Raw genomic sequence first — 13,715 nt, 5'->3', positions numbered from 1 at the left:
GGTGATGTACGGCGGGCGGGCGGCCGGCTGACAAACAGTGTCCGTGCAACAACTTGAAAACGCTTTGACGAGATCTTTTCAAATTTAGATATGTTGGTTCCTGTGACTAATATATAAGAAGGTCAAGTTCGATTTTCACGATTTTAGCTTTTATAGTTGATGAGTTGTAGACCTTTAAGTAGCGAAAAGTGATACTTATAGAGAGCGTTGTCCGTGCAATCACTTGAAAACGCTTTGATGAAATATTTTAAAATTTAGATATGTTGTTTCCTGTGACTAAAAAAAGGTAAAGTTTACGATTTTAGCTTTCATTCTTGATGAGTTATAGACCTTTAAGTAGCGTAACGTGATACTTAAAGCGTTGTCTCTGCGACAACTTGAAAAGGCTAAGTTGAAAATCTTGTGATACTTTGAAGAAACAAGACAACAGAAATTGGGTTTCTGGAAAGTTATTGATGTGACCATAAGATGCTATGGTTTCATATTAAATGAAGTTAAAATCTTATAAACATATTTCTTTCATTATTGACGTCTTCATGATTTCTGCCCCTGCTGAACAAATGTGTAAGCACTTTTATCTTACCTCCTACACATTTCTTGGAATATCATTGGTTAAAAGCTACCGCGTGGAGACCGTATATAATTCATATGGGGTTAGTAGGCGTGGTTTATTTTAATACACGGTTAGTAGTGGTGCAACGTCCCTTTAAAAAAACAACACGTCGTTTTGAGGAAAATTTTGAAACGTTTCAACAAACGAAGAAATTGATGATGAACGATTGAAATAAATGCAGAAAACTCATTAAAAGCTAAGTTTTTCAGTATCTATACAGTCATGTGATTAGTTTAATCCTTTTATTATCTATGTAGCTAAAAATAACTTTATGTAAGTTTATATAATGTGAATTTTTCTAATACTAAACACTGTGATTGGTCAGAGGAAAAGATTCTAAGGACATGTGCACAATGTTTAAACTTCAATTTGATAAATTAAAATCCCAGTATTAAACATGTTAATAAACAATTCTTTCTGGATTTTACGAAATACGGAATAAATCCTACAAAAGTTTGCCATAACCACTTATCATTTAGTCCTTGGCAGGTTAGATCCTTCCTGACACAGCAGTCCCCTGTTATAACGCAACAAAGCGTATACACTTTGACAAATATCAATATATTATAATACCTGTATCTGCTAAAGAACGAGGTGAATTTTTCCTAGAATGTTAAATTTAATGTCTTGCCAATGCCAGACTTTGTTGCTGTTGTAATAGATGAAACACGATAAGAGGTTCAATACCTCTATCCCAAAACCCAAAGTTGGTTTATTGGTTTTTTTTTAGTTTGAAACCCAACCGTTATCAGAAGGCATGAGAAAACGTGATATTTATCATAAGAAAAAAGATATGTATAGTTATAGACTCTGGAGAAACAAAGTCAAATATCTCATCGAAAACTCAAAACAAAATTATTATACCAATATCATAGAACACAAAAAGGGCAACAGTTTGAAACCATACCGTTATCAGAAGGCAGCAGTTACTATATACATAACTAGAAAAAGATTCCTGTTTACCAAATACTTATATTTTCTGACAAATTAAGGTCATGTATGAAATTTGATCTCATTTTTGTCGAGCCTTTGACTTTTGTCGAAAAAGCGAGACATAGCGATCCTACATTCCGTCGGCGTCGTCGTCGTCGTCGTAGTCGTCGGCGGCGTCCACAAATATTCACTCTGTGGTTAAAGTTTTTGAAATTTTAATAACTTTCTTAAACTATCCTGGATTTCTACCAAACTTGGACAGAAGCTTGTTTATGATCATAAGATAATATTCAAAAGTAAATTTTGTAAAAAAAAAATTCCATTTGTTCTGTATTTTACTTATAAATGGACTTAGTTTTTCTGCCAAGAAACATTACATTCACTCTGTGGTTAAAGTTTTTAAAATTTTAGCAACTTTCTTTAACTATCCTGGATTTGTACCAAACTTGGACAGAAGCTTGTTTATGATTAAAAGCTAGTATCTAGAAGGAAATTTTGTTAAAATTTTGTTCAATTTTTTCCGTATTTTACTTATAAATGGACTTAGTTTTTCTTCCAGTTAACATTACATACAGTCTGCAGTTTAAGTTTTTAAAACATTTATTAGATTCATAAACTATCCTGGATTTGTACCAAACTTTGACAGAAGCTACTTACAATCAAAAGATGGTATAGAAAGGAATATTTTTATTAATTTTTTTCCTCATTTTTGTTGAGCCTGCGATTAACAGCAAAAGTAGGCGAGACACTGGGTTCCGCGGAACCCTTACGAATTTTTCTCTTGAAATATACATTAGAGTTTCCTGAAATTTGTTATCGGGTTTGATGTTAATAGACTAAACAGTAACAGTGTGATTCATTTTCACATTTAGTGCTCATCAGTGGTGTCCTGTTTACCGAATACCTTTAGATATTTTACATATAAAGAGTCGACTATGACATTTTCCCTCACATTTTTTTCAAGATCTGCATATAAATTTGGTATCAGCATTCATATTTAGCATGTTATTCCGTGTAATCCGTTTTCACATTCATTTATTTTCAAATTGTAGTTTACTGAATACTTATAGCGGGGGTATGAGCAGTAGCTCATAGTTCAAAGTGTTAATAATTGTGGTAATTTTCATGTAAATGAGTGAAAAAATTGTGTAACTGTAAAGTTGAGAGTCCTTGAAATCACCTGCTTAAAATGTCAATTTTAGAGAGATTATCTTGTTTCATTTGTTGACACATTTTAATTTACTGATACAAAGTTTTGTAATATCGTTTCAGGTTTGAAGAACTGTAATGAAGTATATAATTGGTTATATGAAAACAGAGAATTGCCAGTTAAAATCAGTACTAGTACACAACTTACGTTAGATCTGTTAAGCATTTATAAAACACTCAATATTAGGCAGATTGTATCAAAACAAGCCTCAGTTGTCTTCTCCTTGAAAACCTGGATGTTGAAATCCAAGTATTCGGAGTAGAATTATCATGAACTTTCCAACCTTAGTTATTAGATTTTCCTTAAATACCGTATATATATATATATAAACAAGTCTAAATTGAAAACAACGTTCAAACCTATGATTGCGTTGGATAAAAACCGCAATTTTTATACGTGTGCATGCAAAACAAATTTCTTGGTAGAGGGGTCTAAATACAGCACAAACAACATTTTCCAAAAGACCAAAAAAGTGAAAAAGTATATTTTAACAAAACGCATTTGACTAGCAGGTCGAACAACTGATGTTCTTAAACCCTGCTGACTGCCATTGGCGATTGCCAAATAAACGGATCACCAGATGTAAAAATGGATCTTATTATTAATTTATTACTAAACAGAAAACAATAAGCTTGCGGAAAAGATGGTATACCGCAAACATGAGGTGCAAAAATTTGTACACCATATATATATATATATATATATTTTATTGATTGATTTTCCTTTTAGAAGGTTAAGCATTTCCTATAGTTCTGATTGTGATTGATAATATTTAAGGAGTTAGTGCGGTAACTTTCCCATTTGGCCATGTATATTCAGTCCATTAATTCAAGATGAGGAATCTTTCAAGTTTCAAGTTGATGCAGAAACAAGTGAGATAGTTAAATAGAACGATTTTGTGGCGCTTTTCTGATTAAAATAGACCAAAAATAGAGATTTTGGTGAAAGGTGTAACCATCATCTGTGTTCGGCAAACTAAATATTTAAGTCGATAGGTAAATTATTATAAAAAAAAGCATAATGTTAAAATGTCTTTTTTATGATTCATGCTATTTTTGTTTTATGTCCTAAAGCCAATGGAAATAGACCGGTTTTCATTGAACTAAGTGGAAAAAACGCTATACGTGAATTTAAAGAAAAAAAACATTTTTCCTATCTATTCATTGTTTTAACTTTGATACATGGTGAAAATGGTTATAAAAACCCTATTTGAAATTGAAGTTAGACATATTTGCCATATATGGGACGTTATCGTACCCTTCTATTGCTTGTAATATGACTTTCAAGATTTCGAAATACCAAAAAAATATCCTATGTTTGTTGTTGTTGAACAATTTATAAGATGTTCAGGATTTCAGATGGATGATACTATTCTCCAAAAATGGTATTCTCCAAAGTATTCACTGATTATTATATTCTATTTTAATTTTTGTTGTTGCATTTTAAGATTATATTCTATCTATTATATGTATACTGAACTGGTATTTATTATTAACCGAAGCCTTCCGTACAATGAAATTTGAATATTATTTAGACTCTGTTTACATATAATTACGTTTTTTGTATATATCTAAATTTTTAAAGTCTATGCTAAAGTTATGCAATAAAATTATATACATGTTCGCACAAGTTTGCCTAACTCTATTTGTTGTAACAACATCCCTTCCTCTTTTCCTAGAATGTGACCTACCGACTTAGACTTATCACTGGATTTGTACTTACATGAGCAACACGACGGATGCCACATGTGGAGCAATATCTGATGACTCTGGATTGCCTGAGATCACCCCTGGCTTTTGGTGGGGTTCGTGTTGCTCAGTCTTTAGTTTTCTATATTGTTTTTTTTTTGGTATACTGTTGTTTGTCTTTTTGTCGTTTTTCGTTTTTTGCCATGGCATTGACAGTTTGTTTTTGACCTATGAGTTTGAATATCCCTTTGGTATCTTTCGCCTCTCTTTTGCAGACCATCATGACAAATGCAATAATAGTCCTTATTGACATTGCTTAAATTGTGGCGTAAAGATGTAATGAAATAAAATAACACTGTAACAATTTAGTGCACCCGAGGCGCTTTTCTGGATTAAACTTCATCAGATACACTGAGACCAACACAGTTCAAAGCCAAGGATATACTATACCTTAACATGTGAAGAGCAATTGCCGCGTATATGACTAAAAAGAACATTACAAAAATTGCTAAATTCAACTAAGGTAATTAAAATGGAAAGAAGAGTTAAGAACTAAGTATCAATCTAAGTCACATTGAATAAAAGTGCATACAAATGTGGCTGTGGTTTGTATATAGAATTCTTTGTTGACTCTTTTATTTTAAAGTAGATCCGTTCATTTTATAAAATAACATTTCAGTGATGACGGAAAAGACAATCCTTGCCTGGATTCTAACCTGCAACCTCTGGATAAGAAGTCCAGCGCGCAACCCTTTGCGCTACGAGGACATACCTATCAGGTTTTATTCTCCAAACCATTTTTTCAACCTCAAACACTTTATTAAGTCTCCCAAACGAAGTTTGAGAAGACTAATTGTTTTTCCTCAGTTATTATGTCACCCGATCGACAATGTCGGGTGACATATTGCTTTTCCTCTGTATCTTTTTCAGTATTATTATTATTATGCACCCTCAACAGAGTTGGGGTGACATATTGTTATTCTACGTTTCTTTTTTTCTTACTTTTCTTCTACTTTTTTTGTCCAGCTTATATCTTGGAATTCTATGAACCAATTGTTATGGAACTGTACCATAATGTTAACCAACATGTGCAGATTTGCAATCGCGCATTTTCAAGATGGCTGCCGTTTCCATGGAAACAGCAAAAATGTCAAAAATATCAAAATGCTCCAAACTCAATGAAACTTTACAATAATATTCATTGGTATGTGTAGATGCTCTCTTTGACTGTGAAATTTTCAAAAATGGCTGCCGTTACCCTGGCAATTGGGGAACGAGGGTGCCATCAGTTATTGCTAACAATTACAGATCTAGTTATTATTATTTTTCTTCCACCTAATTTTGTCCGGGAGTTTTCTCAGAGCCAAAGGAACCAATCTATAGTCTGGCTCAAGGGGTCCTGTCCGGCTAAAAAACAATGCAACTGTTTTACCCCTATGTTTTAAATGATTTGACCAACGAATTACATTCGATAACTGCCTGTCCATTCAATTAAGCTTTATTTATTTACTAACCGGTCCATTGATCATCATGTACCGCCCACTTTCCGATCCTTACGGAGGTTTAACATTGTTATGCCGGCCATTTTCCGTCTCCTGGTAACAACAGGAAGTCGTTATTGTTTTTTTTTCACTTCGACTATTTCCGCTATTTCCGTGACATTCTGTCAACCAATCAGCGAAACCGTTAACTCCCATCTTCTTCGCGCGGTTTCTGTAGCAGACACGCCCATCACAAATCAGAAACAGTATGCATGTTCACATAAAGTTGTCATTCCCTCTCTCTCGTGATATTTATGAAGACAAAAAAATCGCTAAATTAATGTTAATCGTCAGACATTAAACTCCCTCTTATGTAACTTTTAGCATTTAAATTTAGTTGCATGAAAAACAATAAGTATATTTAAATTTATTCTCATCACTTTTGCGGATGACCTTAATAATCTTTACCTATAAAATGAATTTTTAAAAAAATTATATATTGTATAAATCGTTCTATATAGATCTATAGACATTTTAACCCTCTCAGTCCCAAATAATTATCAAAACCCTATTTTTAGCTCACCTGGCCTGAAGGGCCAAGTGAGCTTTTCTCATCACTTGGCGTCCGTCGTCCGTCGTCCGTCGGCGTCGTCGTCGTCGTCGTCCGTCGTCGTTAGCTTTTTACAAAAATCTTCTCCTCTGAAACCACTGGGCCAAATTTAACCAAACTTGGCCACAATCATCATTAGGGTATCTAGTTTAAAAAATGTGTCCAATGACCCCGCCAACAAACCAAGATGGCCGCCATGGCTAAAAATAGAACATAGTGGTAAAATGTAGATTTTGGCTAATATCTCTGAAACCAAAGCATTTAGAGTAAATCTGACACAGGGTAAAACTGATAATCAGGTCAAGATCTATCTGCCCTGAAATTTTCAGACAAATCTGACAACCTGTTGTTGGGTTGCTGCCCCTGAATTGGTAATTTTAAGGAAATTTTACAGTTTTTGGTTATTATCTTGAATATTATTATAGATAGAGATAAACTGTAAACAGCAATAATGTTCAGCAAAGTAAGATCTACAAATAAGTTGGGATGACCAAAATTGTCAGTCGACCCCTTTAGGAGTTATTGCCCTTAATAGTCAATTTTTAACAATTTTTCGTAAATTTTTGTTATCTTTTACAAAAATCTTCTTCTCTGAAACTACTGAGACAAATTTAACCATACTTGGCCATAATCATTATTAGGGTATCTAGTTTAAAAAATTTATCCGATGACCCCGCCTTCCAACCATCATGGCCGACTTGGTTAAAAATTGAACATAGGGGTAAAATGCAGTTTTTGGTTTATATCTCTGAAACTAAAGCATTTAGAGCAAATCTGACAAGGTGGCAAAAATGTTCATCAGATTTAGATTTATCTGCCCTGAAATTTTCAGACGAATCCGACAACCCGTTGTTGGATTACTGCCCCTGAGCTAGTAATTTTACAAAAATTTTGCAGTTTTTTGTTATTATCTTAGATATCATTATAATATCTAATATCTAATACTATTAATTATGATTTTTACCTTATTTTACATGATTTCCAAAGCATCAGTAAATACAGGTGAGCGACACAGGCTCTTGAGAGCCTCTAGTTTCGTGGTAAAATGCATATTTTCCGCATATTCTGAATACACATTCCTGACCTAATATGCCTTTAGTGATGTCTTTTACTTTGTAAACATTAAGTTTACATAGTTGACATTATAAAAACATTGTTATTTTATTTTCAAACTGTACCGTTAAAGCATATGACGTCATTAAAAAGAGTGTTAACTTAGTTGTGACGTTTATGTGTAAGACGTCGAAATAAATTAACTTGCAGGTACTTGAAAATACCCTTTATATATAGTGTTGTACAGTCAACGGCTTGCAAAACGGTATTGTTTATCGATTTAAATAGTTTAAAGTGTTATTGATTGCTAAAGTTCTTATGCCATCCTATCAGAGTTTCATTTTTTGAAAAGAAGGTTTCATTTTGGAAACAATATACACATGATACTAAAAAATATTTAAACTTGTGTTGTAAAAACTCGGAAGTCAGATAGTGTCGAAGTCTTGAATACTACCTTATAAAAAGTGCCGAAGTCAACAGTATCTCTTGTAACATCGTATCAAAATCATTACATACGCAACTGAACAATATGCCGTGAATTAATAAATCGGCCGCACATTAATTCATTTCTATATATGATTATTTTATCATTTTTGTGGTGTATTATATAATGTGTTCACGTTTCACGTATGCCATCAATCCCATTGGAGTATTCATTTTTTCAATAAAAATCAATCATTTTTACTTTGCTATTACTTGAGATTTGTCAGTTGACAGCGTGGAGAACATTTTCAGGCCGCAGGTCGGAAAAAAATAAACCGACCAATAAAAATAATGAAAACTAATACAAAAAGAAAGAAATTAACCAAATAGCAGATGGGGACGAGAATCTCGGATTTTCTTGTTACAGCCTCAACGTGGAATAACATTTTGCCAACTTAAAACGAGTTCTTTTCAGTTATTATGAAATAGACACTGTAATTTAGACAAAGTTGGGATGTAAAAGATATAAGAAGATGTGGTATGAGTGCCAATGACAGAGACAACTCTCCATCCAAGTCACAATTTATAAAAGTAAACCATTGTAGATCAAAGTACGGTCTTCAACACGGAGACTTGGCTCACACCGAGCAGCAAGCTATAAAGGTCCCCAAAATTGACTAGTGTAAAACCATTCAAACGGGAAAACCAACGGTCTAATCTATATATGATGCATGTTTTCCAATTACTTTTAACATTTACTTAAAAACGAGCACATGTACCCCCCTTTTTTCAAATTGACAATTGGCTTGAAGATTATATGTTCTAACTTTTAATGAAGAAAATCACCGACGGTTTTTTTTTAAACCAGATAAATATGCATTTTTTTTAGGTCTTTTTTTTTCTAAAATGAATTTCCTTTATTAAAAATTTGTAGAAATTCATGATAGTTTAAGAAAGTTATTAAGATTTTTATAACTTTAACCACAGAGTGAATGTAATGTTAACTGGCAGAAAAACTAAGTTATATATGAGTAAAATACGGATAAATAGGATAATTTTTTTTTACAATATTTACTTCTGGATACTATCTAATGATCATAAACAAGCTTTTGTCCAAGCTTGGTAGAAATCCATGATAGTTTAAGAAAGTTATTAAAATTTTAAAATCTTTAACCACCGAGTGAATATTTGTGGACGCCACCGCCGCCGACGCCGACGACGGAATGTAGGATCGCTATGTCTCGCTTTTTCGACAAAAGTCGAAGGCTCGACAAAAATGAATTATTAATAAAGAATTGTTACACAAATGCAAAGTCTAATGTTGTAACGAAGATATTCCAAATCTCTTCACCGAAATTCGCATATGTTTATCTTTCGAACAATGCACAAAAAAATAAGGAGATGTGGTATGATTGCCAATGACACAACTGTTCAAGAAAGTTTAAATTAAGAAGATGTAAGCGGTTATATATAGGCAATCGCACGACCTTCAATAATGAAAAATACTGCAACCGTAAAGTCGGTTATAAAAAGCCCCGCCCCGACATGAAAAATATGAAACAATTCAATTGAGAAAACTAACGGCATAATTAATAACAAAATAATTTACAAAAGAAAACAAATGTAATAGACTTTAAGTAACAACAACCACTGAACTACATGCTCGGGACTTTTGACAGGCACATAAAGAATGTGGCGAATGTGTAGTTCCTTTATTGGTCATATAGCTCTTCATGCCTATCATTTTTTATACGCTCTTTGGCTTTAAAATATCTATCTTTGAGAGTTCCTGGTGAAAGTTAATCCAGAAAAGCGTTACGAATGCATGGAATATGTAAAGTGTTGGGTTTTTTTTTGTCTTTTTGTGTTTCTTTTTATGTGCAATAATTTCGGCCTCCTAACTATATCGTAAATCTGCAGTTTTTTGCATGTAGTTGATCAAGGAGATTATATGAGAATAAAATAAATAATCACAAACATTAAAGGATAAGATGGATGAATTAATAGTTGGTTGTTTAACGTCCAGTGCCTACTGTAGATGCATTATTTAGTGGGGGTATTAATTATGATATTATAATGAACTTTGGTAATCATACCACATCTTTTTTTGTAAGGACCTGCAGTGTTCCCGGCGTCAAAGCCGAATTTAGACTCGGTGTGTAATTTTTTTAAATATACATTTTTGTTCGCTATGGAGATTCCGTATACCGTCAGGTTATCGGAATTCCCATGGGGACTAACTGTGCACCAATTATTGCGGATCTGTTTCTGTATTGTTATGAGTTACAATTTATGACTAAAATCAGAAAGACCCATCGAAACAACATCTGATTCAAAAATTTAATAACACTTTTAGATATTTAGATGATATATTGGCTCTCAATAATGACGACCTCAGTATGTACACTAAAGAGATGTATTCTGCCGAACTAACTTTGAATAAAGCTAATACTAACAATGAACACTGCCCTTTCCTGGATCTTGATATATTTATCTTTAACGGGAAGCTTAATACCAAAATTTATGATAAAAAAGATGATTTTTCATTTCCTATTGTTAATTATCCATTTTTAGATGGCGACGTTCCCTTGTCGCCATCTTATGGTGTTTATATATCTCAACTGTTCGATTCGCTCGAGTATGTAACAACGTATTTGATTTCAACGAAAGAAATCTCTGTATTACTGAAAAATTATTACCAGGATTTTCGATATTACAAACTGGTCAAAACATTTACTAAATTTTATCACCGGTACAAGGACATCATTCGTAAATATAAATCAACATGCAGACATCTTATACGTTCAGGTATTTCATATCCAATAGTTTATGGTAATATTCTTTACAAAGCACAAAAATGTCGGCATTCACCTCAAAAGCTAACCAAACCTTTAAACAGACTTATTCGGAAAGGATATAATTACGATACTGTTGTCAAGTCATTAAGGATTGCATATTTTGGTATTAACATTGATTCACTCAAAGGGTCTTTGCATCGGAAATAAACACATTTATTCTAAAACCAGTTGTTGGCATGATACGGGTTATGTTCTTCTCATATCTTTTATGATGGTATGATACTAAACCCCTAACGGGAGGGATTTGTACTTGATTTTCATAAGATGAAGTTATAATCTTTCAATCAGTTTAATTGTGGTCTGGAGCTGGCATGTCAGTAACTGCTAGTAGTCCTTTGTTCATTTATGTATCATTGTCATTTTGATTAGTTTCTTTTGTTACCTATTCTGACATCGGACTCGGACTTCTTTTAAACTGAGTTTTACTGTGCGTATTGCTATGTGTTTCTTTATTCTACATTTGCTAGAGGTATAGGGGGAGGGTTGAGATCTCACAAAACATGTTTAACCCCGCCGCATTTTTGCGCCTGTCCCAAGTTAGGAGCCTCTGGCCTTTGTTAGTCTTGTATGTTTTTAAATATTAGTTCATTTATATGTTTTGGAGTTTAGGGTGACGTCCATTTTCATTGAACTAGTACACAATTTTATTTAGGGGCCAGCTGAGGACAACCGCCGGGTGCGGGATTTTCTCGCTGCGTTGAAGACCCATTGGTGGCCTTCGGCTGTTGTTTGCTCTTTGGTCGGGTTGTTGTCTCTATGACATATTTCCCATTTCCATTCTCAATTTTATTTCATTATTTAACAAATTAAATGTAAAGTGTTCCGAATTCACTCCATACTTCTGAGTTTATCCTCATTTGTTCAAGAAGAAAGAATTACCAAGTGCTTAGGCATACCGTTTTGAGCTATAAAACCTAAGCGATCCTTATAGGTAAGGATACACACAAGACCTTACATTTCACCTTTTATTATGTTGAACCAATTTGAGAGACAAAAGTAACGATTTAAAAACCAAAATCATAAATGTACATAAACAGGCAAAAAATGAACTCCATCCCATTCATTGGTGATAAGGTTGCATAACATATAGTTTGGCCATTTTCGGTTTGAATTTACAAATTATACACAGTTTTTGCAGCCAGCAAACCATATTTAATCTTATTCATAGGATGACTTGCATTTTCAGGTAGAGAGCATGTTTTGCAATTCACACTGACATTGTGCGCTTCACCAGACAAAATTGCTGTACGGGATTTTTTTTTATCTTGATATAGATGCATACGAAACTTCAATAAATTATTTGTATTTATCAAAATAATTATTATTATATCCGATTAAAATATAAAAAAAATCTATCGGGGCACTTCATATATACAAGGTGATAGAACGTGCCGCTATAATACGTCACATTTTCAAGGTTGGAAATATTTGAATCGGTCGGGAAAACTATCAGAAATATATGATAAGGTCAATAAAGTTCCCTTAACTTCTTCTTTCGTCATCTTTCTTGGTGTTCCCAGTTGTGTTTTTTTTTCAACCAATTTTCTCTCTTTTTAAACTTTAGTACCTGTATTACACTGTTACAGTACACACCACATGAAACGCAAACAATATGGGAAAAGGTAACATTTTTACCTACGGAATGTATGAAAAGGTACACGTTTTTAAAATTTAAATTAAATGAAAAGGGTAGGGTAACAGAACCTCAATGGCACACTTGTTTATTTACAAAATTCCTTATCATACATCTGATTTTATTTTTATTTTATTTGCCACAACACATAGTTTATATAGCTGGTTGCAAGTCAAAGTCAGCGTTTTACATAGGAGTTATTTTCCTTTGATTACTATGCGTAACGTCGCGTGAACTTTGATGACGTTAATATATTCTCCCAAAAAAAAACATTCGGAAAAACATTGGCGACCATTGCAATGTTAATTTCCCATAGAGAAATTTAAAATGCTACGTACACGCATTTAGACAGTGTCTGGATGACACGAGGTATGTGAAACGTGTTGTAATTTTCTTTTCTTTAAGAAAATCGCTGTATGAAACAAAATGTTTGCACAAATAAAAAAATAATCGCAATTTTTTGATGGACAGCAAAGCTTGAGCCAGCCTTTTTTTTTTAATAAATGATTGTTCACTATAACAGGGAACCCTGACTTGCGAGTTGCAGTGCAACTTTGGAACTAAAAAATGGCTGCCATCACCATGGAAACCGAAAAAAGGTGAAAAAATAAAATTTTGGAGTTTGGTGAATTATTTGAGAATGCTTAACTTAAAATCATTAAATTTTAATACAATGTAGTTGCCCACTATATACAGGTTTTGACTGATTTTGACAATCATTGGAAATACTATGTTGCCATGGAAACTACACCAAAAATTACAATAATTTCAAAATGCTCCAAACTTAATGAAACTTCACAGTAACGATGAGCGGCATTTGTAGATGTGGCATTTGGCTTTGAAATTTCCAAAATGACTGCCGTTACCATGGAAACAATGCAAAAATGGTCAAAATGCTCCCAAAACCTTAAAGTAGCATTTCCTCTCTTAAAATGGTAGGTCAAATCCATTGAAACTTTGATGGTATGTTCCCTCCCATGTACCAATGTGGCATCTGTAATTAATTTTTTTGGAATTGTCTCTGTTACCATGGAAACCAGCAAAAATGTCAAAAATGTCAAAATGCTCTAAACTTAATGAAACTTATTATGATTGTTAACTGGCAAATAAAGATAAGACTTTTGACTTCAGATTTTCAAAATGGCCACCGTTGTCATGGAAACTGCAAAAATGTCAAAAACTTCAAAATGCTCCAAATGTTTTGAAAATTTAG

At 33.2% G+C, this 13,715-nt stretch overlaps 1 protein-coding gene and 1 long non-coding RNA gene across 3 annotated transcripts in view; both read left to right on the top strand.

Annotated features, from left to right (window-relative positions):
- The window catches only part of LOC127733121 (zinc finger protein 474-like), a 70,350-nt gene extending 65,972 nt beyond the window's left edge, over positions 1-4,378 (top strand). For both annotated transcript variants that reach the window (XM_052242428.1, XM_052242427.1), the window contains exon 7: positions 2,819-4,378. The gene's annotated coding sequence lies outside the window, so the exon portion shown is untranslated. The remainder of the gene's footprint in view (positions 1-2,818) is intronic.
- A 1,938-nt stretch (positions 4,379-6,316) lies between these two features.
- Positions 6,317-13,715, top strand: part of LOC127733213 (uncharacterized) — a 288,514-nt gene continuing 281,115 nt past the window's right edge. The window contains exon 1 of the long non-coding RNA XR_007996915.1: positions 6,317-7,317. This is a non-coding gene — a long non-coding RNA (uncharacterized LOC127733213). The remainder of the gene's footprint in view (positions 7,318-13,715) is intronic.

The sequence above is a fragment of the Mytilus californianus genome, unplaced genomic scaffold (assembly GCF_021869535.1).
Source record: "Mytilus californianus isolate M0D057914Y unplaced genomic scaffold, xbMytCali1.0.p SCAF_3, whole genome shotgun sequence".
Lineage (NCBI taxonomy): Eukaryota > Metazoa > Mollusca > Bivalvia > Mytilida > Mytilidae > Mytilus > Mytilus californianus.
The sequence above is the reverse complement of the archived record's forward strand: the minus strand, read 5'-3'. Positions and strand labels throughout refer to the sequence as shown.